An 18,789-nucleotide genomic window follows, 5' to 3' on the forward strand; every position below is an offset into this window, starting at 1 on the left:
GTGTGTAGATATATATGTATGTATATGTATGTGTGTCTGTTACTTGTAGTTATTACTGCCTGTTACCTGTGGTAATGCAATTTATAATTTATATATTCTGTATTCAGTTATGAAGGCTCTAATTGTTGGTTGCGAGCTGCCGCTTAGATGCTTGTATCTGCCCGGGGCTGTTGATGGGTCTGTATGCAATGATGGGCGTAGCTGCGGGAAGTTTATTGTTTTTTTTTGTTGATGAGTGAGTATAGGGGTGGGATTTAATAAGTTTTCTTCGTCCCACTCCTTTTTCAGGCAAGTTTTGTTTTTTGTTTTGTGTATTTTATGTTCAATATAGGTATTTGTTGTGCCTGAAAATGAATAAATAAATGAATGAATGAAATGAATGAATGAATGAAATGAATCAAAAATGTATATAGAATTCCATTCTTTTGAAATCACTAACCCAAATCTCTCACCATAGTTTATATCATTGACTATTATAGGCTTCACCATGGGAAAAGTGCTTTTAAATAAATGTCATACAAAAGATCAACAAAAAGAATTTGATGTGATCAAATTCCCTTATATTCCATAGGTTCCTCTTGTGCTGCTGAAACAGTGCTGACCCGTCCATGGACAAAGGACCTCCGGGGATATCCTGCGGCACCAGGGTACAGGCAGCAGCTCGTTTGAGCCCTGGACTGAGCTGTTTATGCTTGATTGTATTGTGATGTGGTTTCTTGATCTTTTAACAGTTTTTGCAAAGGTGCATTGCTCTGCCGTTGGGAAGGTGGGCTATAGGTTAGCTGTAGCAAAGTTTAAAAGTAAAAAATATGTTGCAATGAGAAGATTATTGTTATTTACTTCACCTGTCAGTAGTTTTTGTTTTGGAGATAATCAACATACAGCATGTTACACATAATACTAACCAAATAAGAATATATTAATGAGAAAAATGCAGCTCCCAAAGTGACACATTGATACTGGTCCCAGTTACGACAGGATGTTTATTAGCGAGCTTTTGTGGCGTAGTGGTTTAAGAACACACATTTTTGTCTTCGGTGGCATGGAAAACAGTGAAAGGGACCTTTTCCATCTTTGTGGACGCAGGTCACCAGAACTTCTTGCTCTAATACTTACACAGCGTTAGAAAAGCCAACTATTTCCAAATTACAGCTATTGGGGGAGCACTCTGCAACAATTTCCTTGTCATATGTGAATGACTGTCTTTATCGTCACTCAGTTTTTACCTCTCGAATAAAGACTTTTTAATCCCCTTACGCACACTAGCTACATAAGTCTAACAGCCCAACAGAGTGAGCCTGGGACAGTCCAGTCTAAGGATAAAGGCTGCCCTATGCTGAGATATGATGGACAATTGCTATAATGGTATTTTAACTGTATTACTGCATATTCTTCTTTTTAATCACGGTTTGCCTAACCCGTTTAGAACATTGCTCTTATTAGACATGTACACAACGGGAACACAGAGAGGCAGATCTGCAGTGCTGCAGTCACATCAGCTTAAATGTGCAGTTGGTGTAGCAACAACCACCCACCAGACTTCATTTAATGAGGCCTGCTGAAGAGTCATTACAATAGCTCTGCATTACAGAAAGTTCTGTAACACTCTGAAATGAGTAAGTCTGGTTTACAGCAGAATCCAACAACTGAAATAAAACCAAAAAAACCAAAGAACCTTTTAGAGGGATTTTCTGAGTTAAGAACCCCCGCTGCTGTGAACCACACAGGCAAAGACTCTGTGATATTTTCCTGTAATTCACATAACACATGCTAGGTAAACATGGTCATTAAACAGCAGTTGCACTTTAAAAAGCAATCTATTTGTTGCATCTATATGTGTAGCAGTTAGTTCAGAGTGCCATATTTACATACTGTGTGCTACATATGATCTTGTCGGCCTGATTTGTGTTGACAATTCCTGATCAACTTGTTCTTAGGGCTCTCAGTCCCAGTGAGGCTACCAGCTCAGTGAATGACAGTCTTTGCCTGCTTGATGTGCTTTTATTTCTGCTTTTACCCTTGATGCCTGCCAATACGGTTTTCTGCCTGCTAGTGCCAGCTCCTGATTGCCTCCTGTTTGTTGGATTTTCTAAGCGCTGTAACCATGACTGGTTGTACCCTTCCTGACATGACGTCAGAGTTGAGCACTGTTAAAAATAGAAAGTCTTCAGCTGTTCGATTATCAGTCCACATTGATTTCAACTTTCTTGGACTCCTGTTGCTTAATCTGTGGCGATATATCACATAACAGTCCAGACTCAAAGGCAGGGCCACGCGCAGGGCATGATATGTCAGCAGCACCCAGCAAGACACATACTAATGGCCTGGACTTCCTGCCATTTAGTCCCTGTCATACTCAGTGAGCTTCAAAATGCCACCAACTGCGTGCATATAAATCATCAGAGGGAGGTGCAGAAAAGGGATAAAGTGGGCATTTTTAGCTCCAGTTGTTGTTACAGATAAGGGGAGGATTTACAACCATATATGAGACTGTCAAAATGTAATTATGCTATAAAGAGTGTAATGCATGTTGTCACTTTGAAGACTACTGGGGCAATAAGTGTCTGCTGAACTGATTAACCTTCAAGTGACCAAGTTGGTTTACTTTATCACCCCAGCCCTCTAGTTAAATGTGGCACTCAGATGTATTCTTCTTAGTTTGTTGTGTTACAGCGTCACCAGTTCATCTACAGTGGCTTGCAAAAGTATTCGGCCCCCTTGAACTTTCCCACATTTTGTCACATTACAGCCACAAACATGAATCAATTTTATTGGAATTCCACGTGAAAGACCAACACAGAGTGGTTTACACGTGAGAAGTGGAATGAAAATCATACATGATTCCAAACGTTTTTTACAAATAAATAAAGTGGGGTGTGCGTAATTATTCAGCCCACTTTAGTCTGAGTGCAGTCAGTTGCCCATAGACATTGCCTGATGAGCGCTAATGACTAAATAGAGTGCACCTGTGTGTAATCTAATGTCAGTACAAGTACAGCTGCTCTGTGACGGCCTCACAGGTTGTCTAAGAGAATACTGGGAGCGACAACACCATGAAGGGATAAAGTTACTGAGAAATTTAAAGCAGGCTTAGGCTACAAAAAGATTTCCTAAGCCTTGAACATCCCACGGAGCACTGGTCAAGCGATCATTCAGAAATGGAAGGAGTATGGCACAACTGTAAACCTACCAAGACAAGGCCGTCCACCTAAACTCACAGGCCGAACAAGGAGAGCGCTGATCAGAAATGCAGCCAAGAGGCCCATGGTGACTCTGGACGAGCTGCAGAGAGCTACAGCTCAGGTGGGGGAATCTGTCCATAGGACAACTATTAGTCGTGCACTGCACAAAGTTGGCCTTTATGGAAGAGTGGCAAGAAGAAACCCATTGTTAACAGAAAACCATAAGAAGTCCCGTTTGCAGTTTGCCACAAGCCATGCGGGGGACACAGCAAACATGTGGAAGAAGGTGCTCTGGTCAGATGACACCAAAATGGAACTTTTTGGCCAAAATGCAAAACGCTATGTGTGGCGGAAAACTAACACTGCACATCACTCTGAACACACCATCCCCACTGTCAAATATGGTGGTGGCAGCATCACACTCTGGGGGTGCTTCTCTTCAGCAGGGACAGGGAAGCTGGTCAGAGTTGATGGGAAGATGGATGGAGCCAAACACAGGGCAACCTTGGAAGAAAACCTCTTGGAGTCTGCAAAAGACTTGAGACTGGGGCGGAGGTTCACCTTCCGGCAGGACAACAAGCCTAAACATAAAGCCAGGGCAACAATGGAGTGGGTTAAAACAAAACATATCCATGTGTTAGAATGGCCCAGTCAAAGTCCAGATCTAAATCCAATCAAGAATCTGTGGCAAGATCTGAAAACTGCTGTTCACAAACGCTGTCCATCTAATCTGACTGAGCTGGAGCTGTTTTGCAAAGAAGATCGCTTGAACAGTGCTCCGTGGGATGTTCAAGGCTTAGGAAATCTTTTTGTAGCCTAAGCCTGCTTTAAATTTCTCAATAACTTTATCCCTTCATGGTGTTGTTGCTCCCAATATTCTCTTAGACAACCTGTGAGGCCGTCACAGAGCAGCTGTACTTGTACTGACATTAGATTACACACAGGTGCACTCTATGTAGTCATTAGCACTCATCAATCAGGCAATGTCTATGGGCAACTGACTGCACTCAGACCAAAGCGGGCTGAATAATTACGCACACCCCACTTTGCAGTTATTTATTTGTAAAAATGTTTGGAATCATATATAATTTTCGTTCCACTTCTCACGTGTACACCACTTTGTGTTGGTCTTTCACGTGGAATTCCAATAAAATTGATTCATGTTTGTGGCTGTAATGTGACAAAATGTGAAAAAGTTCAAGGGGGCCGAATACTTTTGCAAGCCACTGTATATTTAGGTGTTAAAAGGGACAAGCATACAATAACACGGACTTCCGGTTTAGGTGACTATGGCGTAGGTCGCACCGAGCGTAGCTCCTGCAGAGTCTAGTTATTATCTAGCATTTCCAGGCACATTTTGACGGGTTTTTTCTTTTTGTATAGTTCCGAGACAAGACTGTTTTTGCTTTTTGTGTTTACAATGTCGCGTAAGGTTAATAAGAGCGCAAGCACCTCTCAGCCGAACTTGCGGCCTGCTGCTAACACTGCATCCCCGCCTCGTGGTAAAACTTCGCCACTGCCTGGGTCACCCGACACGCCGCTCGTCGATACGGAAAAATTCACGAAGGCTGAACTCCTCTCTGAACTTCGTGAAGAAATTTCAGCACTGTTTAAAAAGGAACTGACGGCAGCGTTTGCGGAGAATCTCACGTCTATCAGGTCCGACATACAGCAACTAAAAACGGACCTTTCCTCAGATATAACTACCATGCGGCAGGAATTCGCTGGCCTCAGGAGCACAGTTACGGAGATGGAACAGTCTCTCTCCACATGCACGGATGATATTGTCCACCTCCAAGCCAAAGTGGATGCGATGTCAAAGGAGTTGGCCAAATTGGAGAATAAATGCGAGGATTTGGAGTCCAGGTCTCGCCGCAATAATATACGCATTGTTGGTGTGCCAGAGGAGAACGTCCTGTCCGCTACAGATGTGTCCGTGCTGTTGATGGAGGCATTTCAGCTTGGGAAGGAGCCGCTTGTAGACAGAGCCCACTGAACTTTGGCCCCCAAACCTAACACCGGTGAATGCCCCCGTGCTATGGTTGTGAAGCTGCACTATTACGCGGACTGTGCTAGGATTCTCCAGAAGGCCAGGGAGCTGCAGAGGGTGCAGATAAATAATATGACCATTTCTGTGTTCCCCGACCACACCGCCAAGACAGCGCGGGCCCGTGCGGCTTTCAATGAGGTCCGTCGCCAGCTTCGCGGCATCCAGGGAGTCCGATTTGGGATCCTCTATCCGGCAAGACTACGGATCACTTATCAAGGAATGCAGCGCGACTTCGTCTCGCCAGATGAGGCCAAGGTGAGTGTGAGTGTGTTTTTCCCACTTGTTCTTTCTTTGGGGGTGAAGAAATAAGTATTTTCTCTTTTATCTTTCTGCAATGACCAGTACTTCAGGTCAGTCCTTAGGCAATTGTGGTATTAGATTTTTAACTTGGAATGTCAAAGGTATGAATAGCCCAATTAAACGATCTAAAATATTCTCGCATCTTAAACGTTTAAAGAGTGATGTAATGTTTTTGCAAGAGACCCATTTGCGAAATCGGGATCATCTTAGGCTCAGGTGCCCATGGGTGGGTCATACTTTCCATTCAATGTTTAATTCAAAAGCCAGGGGGGTGGCGATCTTAATAAACAGAAGGGCACAGTTTACAGCCTCTGAGATTAAAGCTGACAAAAACGGGAGATATTTGGTTGTTGTAGGCACCATGTACAATGTACCCGTCCTCTTAGTCAATGTGTATGCGCCAAATTTTGATAATCCAGGTTTTACAGATGCACTTTTGAGTAGTCTCCCTCCCCTTGATACTCATCTTTTGATATTGGGTGGTGACTTAAACTGTGTTATTGATCCTGCCTTAGATCGCTCGAATCCTCGGACCCTGACCCAATCCTCTATGTCCAAGTCTATTTCAGAGTTTATGTCTCAGAATGGTTTTGTAGATCCCTGGAGGTTTTCTAACCCTACTACCAGAGCGTACTCTTTCTTTTCTCAGGTACATCAGTCCTTTTCGCGGATTGATTATTTTTTTGTGGACGGTTCCCTTATTCCAAAAGTACTGTCATCTACATATCATCCTATTGTCATTTCCAATCACGCACCACTTAGCATTGACATCAAGCTCATAGCCCAGTCCTCTTTTTCCTCACCCTGGAGATTTAACTCTTTGTTGCTTTCAGATGAGGGGTTTGTTACCTTTATCAAATCCGCAATTGATGAATTTATGGTGTTTAACGACAGCGATACTGTTACGAGGTCATTGCTTTGGGAATCTCTTAAGGCATAGGTGCGTGGGCAAATAATTTCTTTCTCTGCCCATTCCACTAAAAGCCACAAAGCCAAACTTCAAACTTTGACTACACAAATTTGTGACATAGATAGACAGGTTGTTGACAGTCCCACTCCTGATTTGCATAAAAGACGACTTGACTTGCAGACCGAATTTGATTTACTTTCTACAGCAGATGCTGAACGACTCTTACTTCGTGCGCGTGCGACTTATTATGAACATGGTGATAAGCCCAGAAGGCTTTTGGCCCATCAGTTAAAACGTCAGGCCTCTTCTCGATTAATTTCTCAAATTAAAGATGCGGCAGGCAACTTGGTCTCTGATTCAAAGGAAGTCAACGAGGTGTTTAAGACGTATTATTCCTCCCTATATGAATCTGAATCTGCTGCTGACGCCTCTGAGATGGATTTCTTTTTTAACGGTCTTATAATGCCCACTGTCGATCCTGTTATAGCTGAACAATTAGATGCCCCTTTTAGGTTGGATGAAATTGTGCATGCAATCAAGACCATGCACAATAGTAAGGCACCAGGACCTGATGGGTTTTCAGTTGAATTTTTAAAAACATTTGTAGACAAGTTAGCCCCACTACTTCTTTCAGTGTATAATGAATCTTTTGAACGTGGTCTATTGCCCCCTACATTGTCTCAAGCACTAATTACTGTTCTCTTAAAGAAGGGTAGGGATCCTACGTCTTGCACCTCGTATAGGCCTATTTCACTGCTGAATGTTGATGTTAAAGTCTTGGCTAAAATTTTAGCAATTCGCCTTGAAAAGGTTCTTCCTACTATTATTTCAGATGAACAGAATGGCTTTATTAAAGGCCGCCAGCTGTTCTTTAATGTCCGCACGCTTTTGAATGTCATTCTTTCCCAACACTCGACCACTAATTCAGAAGTAGTTATCTCACTTGATGCTGAGAAAGCTTTCGATCGTGTGGAGTGGAGCTTTCTCTTTGCGGTCTTGCAAAGATTTGGTTTCAAGGACAGATTCATTTCATGGATTCGACTGTTGTACAAGGCACCCCAAGCCAGTGTCTATACAAATGGTGTTTCCTCTGGCTACTTCTCATTGTCACGCGGCACGAGACAGGGTTGCCCCCTGTCCCCCCTACTTTTTGCTATTGTTTTTTTTTCAACATTATGTTTATTAAAGTTTTACATATATACATATATAAAGTACATACACAAACAAATTTACACAATAAACGAAACACAAGGTACATTCAATGAAAGCACTTGAGTCCATGAGACCTCTGACAGATTTTAAAGAATAATTTTCAGATTGCAGCATATGGTTGTGGTCCTGTACAGGGAATAGCTAGGCTGTCCCTGTCTCACACAGTAAACCAGATAGATCTTTATTCCCAATATACTGGATGTAGCGCCCCCAAATTTTCTGGAAAATTTCTTGTTTATCTTTTAGAGTATATGTAATTTTCTCTAATGGTAAACATAAACACAATTCTCTGAACCAATGTGAAATACTTGGTTTGCCAAGACTCCTCCACGTTAGAGCTATCACTCTCTTTGCTTGTAGTATTCCCATGTTTATGAAGATTTTTTCAAAATGATCTATGTTACACCCTACAGGATATAATCCCAGTAGGAAAAGTTTGGGATCCATCACAAGTTTAATTGACAAAATCTCCTTTATCATTGCTCCAACCTCTTCCCAAAACTCCTTTATTTTTGGACATGACCATAAACAGTGGAGCAATGTGCCCTTATCTTCTTCACATCTATTACAGATATCAGGAATCTGCATATTAAATTTGTTAAGTTTTTCTGGTGTTATGTACACTCTCATCAACCAATTAAATTGTAGCAATTTTAGACATGTGTTCCACTGTCAAGTCCTCCTGTAAGTCATACCTCCAAGCTTCAAGCTTAGCAGCAGATGAATCAGGAGAGGATGTCATCATCAAGTTATATAATTCTGATATCATCCCTCTACCACTGGGGTTTTTGGTTCTCTAATGTGGACAGCGGGGGAATATGTGTAAAATCATTATGATAAGACCTGATAAAACTCCTAAACTGTAGGTATTTGAAAAAGTGCTTTCGGGGAATATTAAATTTAGAGATTAGTTGTTCAAAACTTAAAAGTCTTCCATCACCCCCGAAAGCATCCTTCACCAGTCCCAGCCCCGAGTCTGCCCACATTTTAAAACCACCGTCCGCCCTACCCGGGGCAAAATAATTGTTGCCCCAAATCGGGCTAAAAACGGAGAGGGGAGATTTTACGTTTAAATATCTTTGAGTGACATGTAAGATATAAATCATGTTTTTAACTATAGGATTAAGCGTAATGTCTTTGAGTTTATTATATTTATCAGAGTATACATATGTAGGAAGTGGAAGCCTAAGAGAGAGAGACTCAATAGTTCTCCATGCGGGGGGCTTTTCTGCAGCATAATAGAACATTATAGTTCTTAACTGGGCTGCCCAGTAATACCAAACCATGTTAGGACATTGCAGCCCTCCTGCATCAAAGGGCAAGTACAAAAGTGATAAGCGAAGTCTGGGACGCTTGTTATTCCATAAAAACTGATTAAACAGTTTTCTTATTTTAAGGAAAAAGTCTGAGGGGGGTGGCAAGGGGATATTCTGAAACAGATACAGAAGCTTAGGGAGCACGTTCATCTTTAGTATATTTATTCTACCAATCAGTGAAATTTGGAGACTCGACCATCTCTCCACTGATTTGGATATGTCAGTCATAATTGGACTATAATTATGGTTCACCACCTCTTCCAATTTCGGGACAATCTGAATACCTAGATAAGTAAACTGATTCACATTTCTAAAATGGCAGGTGTATTTAGGTGGATTCATCCTTTCTTCTGAGTTCAAAAGCATTATAGAAGATTTTGATTTATTGATTTTATAACCAGAAATATGTCCAAATTTTCCAATTAGGTCTAAAATGGCTGGAATAGATTTTCCCAGATTTTTAAGAAAGAGGATCACATCGTCAGCATAAAGAGCTATTCGATGGTCGAACCCTCCGATCTCTATACCCGTGATCACACAGTGTTCTCTTACAGCAATAGCAAGTGGTTCAATTGCAATTACAAATAAAAGGGGGGATAGGGGGCAACCTTGTCTACAACCTCTTCCAATCTCAACTGGTTTTGAGATAACATTATTGGTAATTATTTCTGCATATGGGTTATTATATAGAAGCCTGACCCAGTTACAGAATCCCACTCCCAAACCAAAGCGACCAAGAACCTCAAGCAAATAGGGCCATTCCACCCTATCGAAAGCCTTCTCGGCATCTAGTGCCAAGAAAGCTGTATCTGAAGACCCCCCTTGCTCGTGTAAAATATTTAACACTCGTTGAACATTGTGGAATCCCTGACGCCCAACCATGAACCCATTTTGATCTTCCTTGATGATGTCTGGCAAAAGGCCCTCCAGTCTCTTTGCTAGAATTTTACAGAGTACCTTTAAATCTGAGTTTAAGAGGCTAATTGGCCGCAGGTTTTCACATTTATCATTAGATTTTCCAGGTTTGGGAAGAAGTGTAATTAAGGCCCCTCTCAGAGTGGGTGGGAGTATCCCCTTTTGAGCAGATTCAGAAAACATTTCCAAAAGGGGTGCCTTTAATTTGGATACAAACTTCTTATAGATATCAATTGGCAGACCGTCTGGCCCTGCAGCCTTTCCAGAATTCATACTCATTATTGCCTCTGAGATTTCGTCCAGAGTCAATTTAGCCCCCAGTCTCAAGGATTCCTCTTCTTCTATTCTGGGGATATTCATATTGTCAAGAAAAGAGAAAAAATTGGGGTCTGGTTCACCTGGGTTTAAGTCAGAACTGTATAACCTTTCATAATAGGCCTTGAAAGAGTCACTTATTGCAGCAGGGTCAGAGATCGTTTCCCCTTTATCATTTTTAAGTGCAGTGATTGATCTTTCCAATTGGAATTGTTTTATACGCCAAGCCAGAATTTTACCTGATTTCTCCCCTTGATCAAAAACGGACTGCTTAAGTTTTAATAAGTTAGCTGTAGCTTTTGAAGCTGAGATTTCATTATATTGGGTTCTTAATAACAGCAAACTTTGGTGCAGCTTGGGACAGGGGTTCTTAAAGTACATATCCTCAGTAGCTTTAATTTTTGATTCCAATAATTTCAGCTCTTGTCTGGCCTTCTTAGATTTTGAGCTTGTGAAGCTAATTATTTGGCCTCTAATGAAGGCTTTGAATGCTTCCCATCTAATACACGGAGATGTTTCAGAAGTATTGAGCTCAAAGTAATCAGTAATTTGTTTGTCAAGGTACGCCAGTAGGTCTTTGTCCTTTATCCATTTTTGCTGAAATTTCCATTTTGGGGGATCTCGTACTAGCCCTGGATCCAAATAGACCAGACTGGCTGGGGCATGGTCTGAGATAAACCGCACCGGTTTGTCCTCGTAGAGTATTTGCTTTTTGATTTTGGTCGCTTTCAGCACCATTGCCTTATCCCTATCGCTCAGGAATTTCATGATCAGTGTTCTTGGGGGGGCGTTTGGGTCGTTTCTCGGGCCGATTCGATGCGCCCTTTCCAGGAATAGCTTTGATTTCAGCAGAGGGATGTCCAGCGTCTCCGGGATCCAGGTTTCCAGAAATGCGCAAGCATCCGTTCCCTCCACCTTCTCCGGTAAATTCACCAGTCTCAGGTTAGCCCTCCTGGCCCTTGTTTCCAAGTCCATTACTTTGTCCTCCATATCTCTGGTTTTCTTTTCGAGACTCTGGACTTTTCTCTGAAGGCTATCGACCGTGTCCTCAGTGTCGGAAATGCGTGTCTCGACATTTACAATACGCTCCTTACACTCTCCGACCTCGTTTCTCACTCCCTCAATTGCAGCCATTATTCCGTCAAACCTGTTGGAGAAGTCGGTTTTCAAGTCTTTGATAGCTTCAAGAATCGGAGCGTGACTTGGTCCTTCCTCTTCAGCGCTAATTGACTCTTCCGACATGGCGCTAGCTTTAGCTTTTCCACTTTGTTTAGTTGGTCCGAAATCAATTTTAGGTTGTGAGGGTTTACCACGACCCCTGCCCGATTTACCTGGTGCAGACGACATAAAAGAGTCCTAAGCGCGGATACCGTTAGAGTTTAACTTCAAAAGTTGATTTTACGTTAGGTGTCTTGGCAAAGATTCACGGAGGAGGGAAGTGTGCGTCTAGCTAACGCGCCGCCATTTTAGGAGTCTACTTTTTGCTATTGTAATTGAACCCCTATCTATAGCTTTGAAGGCTCTTCCTCATTTTCGTGGTATTTCCCGGTCAGGCCTTGACGTAAAATTGTCTTTATATGCAGATGACCTGCTTCTATATGTTTCTGATCCCTTATCTAGCATACCATCGATTGTGTCTCCATTAAACAAGTTCGGCTCTCTGTCAGGTTACAAAATAAATCTTCTTAAAAGTGAATGTTTCCCCATAAATTCTTTAAGTCTTACACTTAAACAATCTGACATTCCTTTTAGACTTAGCCCTGCCGGCTTTAAGTATTTGGGAGTTAACGTGACTCGTACTTTGTCTTCTCTATACTCTTCCAATTTCTCCCCTTTAATGACTCAAATTCAATTGGATTTTCAGAGATGGAAATCGCTACCTTTGTCCCTAATTGGTCGGATCAATGCTGTAAAGATGAACATTTTGCCTCGATTGTTATTTCTGTTTCAGAGTATTCCTATATTTTTACCTAAAGTTTTTTTCAAAAAGTTAGACCAGCTAGTTACATTGTTTTTGTGGGGAGGGAAACACCCCAGGGTGAGGAAATCATTATTACAGAGACTGACATTTGATGGTGGTCTTGCCTTGCCTAACTTTTTATTTTACTATTGGTCCTCTCATGTTCACAAATTGACCCATTGGCTTGAATCTCAAGATCTGCTGTGGTGCAAACTGGAACGCCTGTCGTGCACTTCCTCATCCTTAGAAGCTTTATTGTTCTCTCCACTACCACTTAAGCCTTCTCATTTCACCCAAAATCCCGTGGTACAGTCTAGTCTAAGGGTCTGGTCACAATTCAGGAGTCATTTTAAGTACATCTCTGCGTCAGTACACATGCCCATCACGCAGAACCATCTGTTTACTCCTGGCCTCATTGATGGTACCTATGTACAGTGGAAGCTTCATGGTATTAATACGTTTAAGGATCTCTATAAAGATGGTACTTTCTTAACTTTTTTAGACCTGTGTTCAGAAACAAATCTTCCAGCTACCAATCTATTCCGTTATTTTCAGGCACGGCACTGCACTTCTGCTCTCTTCCCCTCCTACCCTCTTCTTCCAAATGTCCAACCGTGGGAGGAATTCTTATCCCTTAAACCCAATAAGAAGTCAATTATATCTTTAATATATAAACAACTTATGGATTTAAATGTCCATTCAGTTGCTAAAATTAGGGGGGCTTGGGAGCGGGAGTTAGGAGTAATTTTTTCGGATCAGCAATGGGAGAAGGCAGTATCCAATGTCCGTTATAGTACGTCCTGTGCCAGGTTACAACTTATCCAGTTCAAGGTGTTGTACAGGGTTTACTATTCAAAGTCTCGTCTGTCTGAGATTTACCCACAAGTGATGGATCAGTGTGAGAGATGTCATGCCACCCCATGTGACCTAGGCCATATGTTCTTTCTGTGCCCAAGACTCCATGGCTTCTGGAGTCAGTATTCAGTTATTCTTTCCAAGGCTCTTGGGACCCAAATCTGCATGGACCCTTTTCTAGCTGTTTTTGGGCTTCCAGTCAACACTGGTCTAACCGACCCTACACAGTTCAAAATTTTAGCCTTTACATCACTTTTGGCTAGACGTTGCATCTTACTCCTTTGGAAATCTTCAAAGCCACCTTCAGTTTCTTTTTGGTTTAGAGATGTGATGTCATTTCTTAAATTGCAAAAGATAGGCCTTGTGGCGAAGGGCAAATACAGAGAATTTTATCGTATCTGGGGCCCCTTCGTAGACTATTGCAAGTCATTACACGCTCTACCAGCTGATTAATATCATATCTCTTCCCCCCCCCCCCCCCCTTTTCTTTTTTTCTTTTTTTTTTGTGTGTTTTGGGGTTTGTTGTTTGTGTTTGTTTTGGGTTTCTTATTAGGTTTTGTTTTGTTTGTTTATTTAAGCGTGTGTGTGGGTGTGCCTGTGTGTGTGTGTTATCGTATCTGTTCATGTAAGAAAAACTAAAAAATATGTGAGGGGAACAGATTGTATTGTCATTGTAAACCACTGTACACTTGTCTCTCAATAAAAATATGAGAAAAAAAAGCATACAATAACACATACTGTATTTGTCTAGAGTTGATCCACATTTTTTTAATATTTTGCTGGGAAAAGGGGAAATTTCTGATTATTAAAGTGGAAATATACATGTATGTAAGGCATGGGACAGCTTTCTTGTCATTTCATTCAGGAACAGTTCTCCAGGCTTCTTGAAAGAAATTCAAGGCTCCTCTTTGAATGTTTCCTTTTTTTGTTCTCTTCTCTTTGCAAGATGATCATAAATGAATATTGGCTCAAGACTTTTGCACAATGCTGTAATTTCCTCAAGCATACATTATATTGTCAAAAGTATTAAATCGGTAATCTAAATAATTGAATCAATGTATTTCAATCACTTCCACTGTCACAGGTGTATAAAATCAAGAATGGGTTGAGCTCAGAGCTAAGTGAGTTCCAGCATTGTACCATTATAGGATGCCATCTGTGCAACAAGTTCATTCATGAAATTTCCTCACAACTAAATATTCCACAGTCAGCTGTTAGCAGTATTATAACAAACTGGAAGTGATTGGGAACAACAGCAACTCAGCCACAGAGTGGTGGGCCATGTAAAATCATGGCAGAAGGTTGCAGAGGTCACAAACTTTCTGCAGAATCAATAACTACAGACCTCTAAACTTCATGCGGCCTTCAATTATAACATGGCGGCGCGTGTAGACGCAGCGACCTCACGCTCTCCTGAAAATGCGATGTTTTGTTCGTCAAGTAAGTGTCTTTCTGCAAGTGTTTCTCGCCAGTCCACGTCGGAATATGTGTACAGTCGTCAGGCTCTCTTACACATTCGGAGAAGCAAGATTTGCCAAGTTTTGAACACTAACGTTGAGATGCTAAGGGAGATAGGACTTCTGCGACAGCCTGCTAGCTGGCCTAGCAACTCACCGGACTCGCCTGCTAACCCTCCCCGGGCAAGGAGGTGTCGAAAGCGGTGCGCTAGGACAAGGAAGCGGGGCAAGCGCGGAGGTGTCCGAGTCAGGCTTGAGGCTAAGCCAACTCGCCCAGCCATACCATCGATCCTCTTAGCCAACGTACGATCTCTGGACAATAAAATGGACAATATACGACTTCTGAGATCAGCGAATCGCAAAGTAAGTGACTGTTGTGTGCTAGTTTTCACCGAGACATGGCTTAATGACAACATTCCGGAGTCGGCCATACAACTGGAGCAGCTAGCATGCTACAGAGCCGACAGGGCTCTCGTAGACGGAGGCAAGACCCGAGGTGACGGGGTCTGTGTTTACATCCGTGACGAGTGGTGTCGTGATGCCACTGTAGTACGCAAACACTGCTCATCACTGGCGGAGTTCATGATCGTGAAGTGTCGCCCTTTCTATCTGCCCAGGGAGGTAAGTTCGATCTTGTTGGTCGCTACCTATATACCTCCATCTAGCAACAACAGCGATAGAAATGCGGCGCTGAACGAACTGTATCAGGCCATCAGTGAGCAACAAACAGCACACCCAGACGGTTTCATCATCCTCGCAGGAGACTTTAATCATGCTGATCTTAAAACTGTTCTCCCAAAGTTTCATCAGCATGTACATTTTCTAACAAGGGGAGACAACATATTGGACTTGGTCTACACACAGGAAAAAGGAGCATACAAAGCCATCCCCCTCCCCCACATCGGCACCTCTGATCACCTCACTGTTATGCTAATGCCAGCATACAGACAGAGAGTGAAGGTCATCAAACCTGTTATGAAAGAGGTAAGAGTGTGGCCACAGGAGGCCACCTCTGCTCTTCAAGACTGCTTTGGGTCAACTGATTGGGACATATTCAAGGAAGCAGCCACCTACAATAACATCATAGACATCGAGGAGTACACAGACACGGTGCGCTCATACATCACCAAATGCATTGATGATGTAACACAAGTGAAAAGTATCACAACTCGAGCCAACCGAAAGCCATGGCTAACAGGAGATGTCCACAGGCTGCTGAAGGCCAGAGACAAGGCCTTCAGAGCTGGGGATGAAATAGGCCTGAGAACAGCGAGAGCCAACCTGTCCCGTGGCATCAGGAAAGCGAAACAGGACTACACACACAAGATAACCTCCCACTTCAATGATAGCAAGGATGCAAGAAGCCTATGGCAAGGCATCCAGGCTATTACAGACTACAAGCCTGTAGCGCATAGCTGTGAGAGCGACACCACTCTGCTCAACAACCTGAACAGCTTCTTTGCACGATTTGAAGCACAGAACAACACACGCCCACAGAAAACACCACCACCTCCACACGACCAGCCTCTGTGCCTGTCTGCTGCCAGCGTGAAGAGGACACTCATCACCATCAACGCCTGGAAAGCAGCGGGTCCAGATAACATCCCTGGTAGTGTGCTGAAAGACTGCGCAGAGGAGCTGAAGAATGTCTTCACAGACATCTTTAACACCTCCCTGAGGCAAGCCACTGTCCCATCATGCTTCAAGACTGCCACCATCATACCTGTGCCAAAGAAACCATCCCCAGCCTGTTTCAATGACTACCGCCCCGTGGCACTGACACCCATTATTATGAAGTGCTTTGAACGACTAGTCATGTCACACATCAAATCCACCCTACCTCCCACCCTGGACCCACACCAGTTCGCATACAGAGCGAAACGATCCACAGAGGATGCAATCTGCTCTGCCCTCCACCCGGCCCTAACTCATCTGGACAAGAAAGACTCATATGTGAGAATGCTGTTCATAGACTTTAGCTCAGCATTCAACACCATAATACCACAACAACTCATCTGTAAACTGGACAGACTGGGCCTCAGCACCTCCCTCTGCAACTGGCTGCTGGATTTCCTCAGCCAGAGGCCTCAAGCGGTGCGTGTGGGCAACAAGGTCTCAAACAGCATCACCCTGAGCACTGGGGCTCCACAAGGCTGTGTGCTCAGTCCTCTGCTCTTCACCCTATTGACACATGACTGCACACCAACCTACAGCTCCAACCACCTTGTGAAGTTTGCGGACGACACAACGCTGGTGGGGCTCATCACCAAGGGCGATGAGACCCACTACAGGAAAGAGGTTGAGCTCCTGACCACGTGGTGTAGAGACAACAACCTCCTGCTAAATGTCAGTAAGACCAAGGAGATTATTGTCAACTTCCAGAGAGGCCACACCTGTCACCCCCCATTGACCATCGACGGCGCTGCGGTGGAGAGGGTGAGCAGCACCAAGTTCCTGGGGGTGCACATCAGTGAGGACCTCTCTTGGACCACCAACACAGCATCACTGGCCAAGAAAGCACAACAGCGCCTCTACTTCCTGCGCAAACTCAAGCGGGCAAGTGCTCCACCACCCATCCTGACTACATTCTACAGAGGAACTATTGAAAGTATCCTCTCCAGCTGCATCACTGTGTGGGGCGGTAGCTGCACTGACTATAACAGAAAAGCTCTACAACGCATTGTGAGAACAGCTGAGAGGATACAGTGGGGCAAAAAAGTATTTAGTCAGCCACCGATTGTGCAAGTTCCCCCACTTAAAATGATGACAGAGGTCAGTAATTTGCACCAGAGGTACACTTCAACTGTGAGAGACAGAATGTGAAAAAAAAATCCATGAATTCACATGGTAGGATTTGTAAAGAATTTATTCGTAAATCAGGGTGGAAAATAAGTATTTGGTCACCTCAAACAAGGAAGATCTCTGGCTCTCACAGACCTGTAACGTCTTCTGTAAGAAGCTTTTCTGTCCCCCACTCGTTACCTGTATGAATGGCACCTGTTTGAACTCATCATCTGTATAAAAGACACCTGTCCACAGCCTCAAACAGTCAGACTCCAAACTCCGCCATGGCCAAGACTTGGTGTGAAAAAATCAACTGTGGGAGCAATCATCAGAAAATGGAAGACATACAAGACCACTGATAATCTCCCTCGATCTGGGGCTCCACGCAAGATCTCATCCCGTGGGGTCAAAATGATCATGAGAACGGTGAGCAAAGATCCCAGAACCACACGGGGGGACCTGGTGAATGACCTGCAGAGAGCTGGGACCAAAGTAACAAAGGTCACCATCAGTAACACACTACAACGGCAGGGAATCAAATCCCGCAGTGCCAGACGTGTTCCGCTGCTGAAGCCAGTGCATGTCCAGGCCCGTCTGAAGTTTGCCAGAGAGCACATGGATGATACAGCAGAGGATTGGGAGAATGTCATGTGGTCAGATGAAACCAAAGTAGAACTTTTTGGTATAAACTCAACTCGTCGTGTTTGGAGGAAGAAGAATTATGAGTTGCATCCCAAGAACACCATACCTACTGTGAAGCATGGGGGTGGAAACATCATGCTATGGGGCTGTTTTTCTGCCAAGGGGACAGGACGACTGATCCGTGTTAAGGACAGAATGAATGGGGCCATGTATCGTGAGATTTTGAGCCAAAACCTCCTTCCATCAGTGAGAACTTTGAAGATGAAACGAGGCTGGGTCTTCCAACATGACAATGATCCAAAACACACCGCCCGGGCAACAAAGGAGTGGCTCCGTAAGAAGCATTTGAAAGTCCTGGAGTGGCCTAGCCAGTCTCCAGACCTCAACCCCATAGAAAATCTGTGGCGGGAGTTGAAAGTCCGTGTTGCTCGGCGACAGCCCCAAAACATCACTGCTCTCGAGAAGATCTGCATGGAGGAATGGGTCAAAATACCAGCTACTGTGTGTGCAAACCTGGTAAAGACCTATAGTAAACGTTTGACCTCTGTTATTGCCAACAAAGGTTATGTTGCAAAGTATTGAGTTGTATTTTTGTTATTGACCAAATACTTATTTTCCACCCTGATTTACGAATAAATTCTTTACAAATCCTACCATGTGAATTCATGGATTTTTTTTTCACATTCTGTCTCTCACAGTTGAAGTGTACCTCTGGTGCAAATTACTGACCTCTGTCATCATTTTAGGTGGGGGAACTTGCACAATCGGTGGCTGACTAAATACTTTTTTGCCCCACTGTAGTTGGTGTACCACTCCCCTCCCTGCAAGACATTTACACCACTCGCCTCACCCGCAAAGCCATCACAATTGTCAACGATGCAACCCACCCCG

This window comes from Rhamphochromis sp. 'chilingali' (genome assembly GCF_963969265.1).
Source record: "Rhamphochromis sp. 'chilingali' genome assembly, chromosome: 4".
Lineage (NCBI taxonomy): Eukaryota > Metazoa > Chordata > Actinopteri > Cichliformes > Cichlidae > Rhamphochromis > Rhamphochromis sp. 'chilingali'.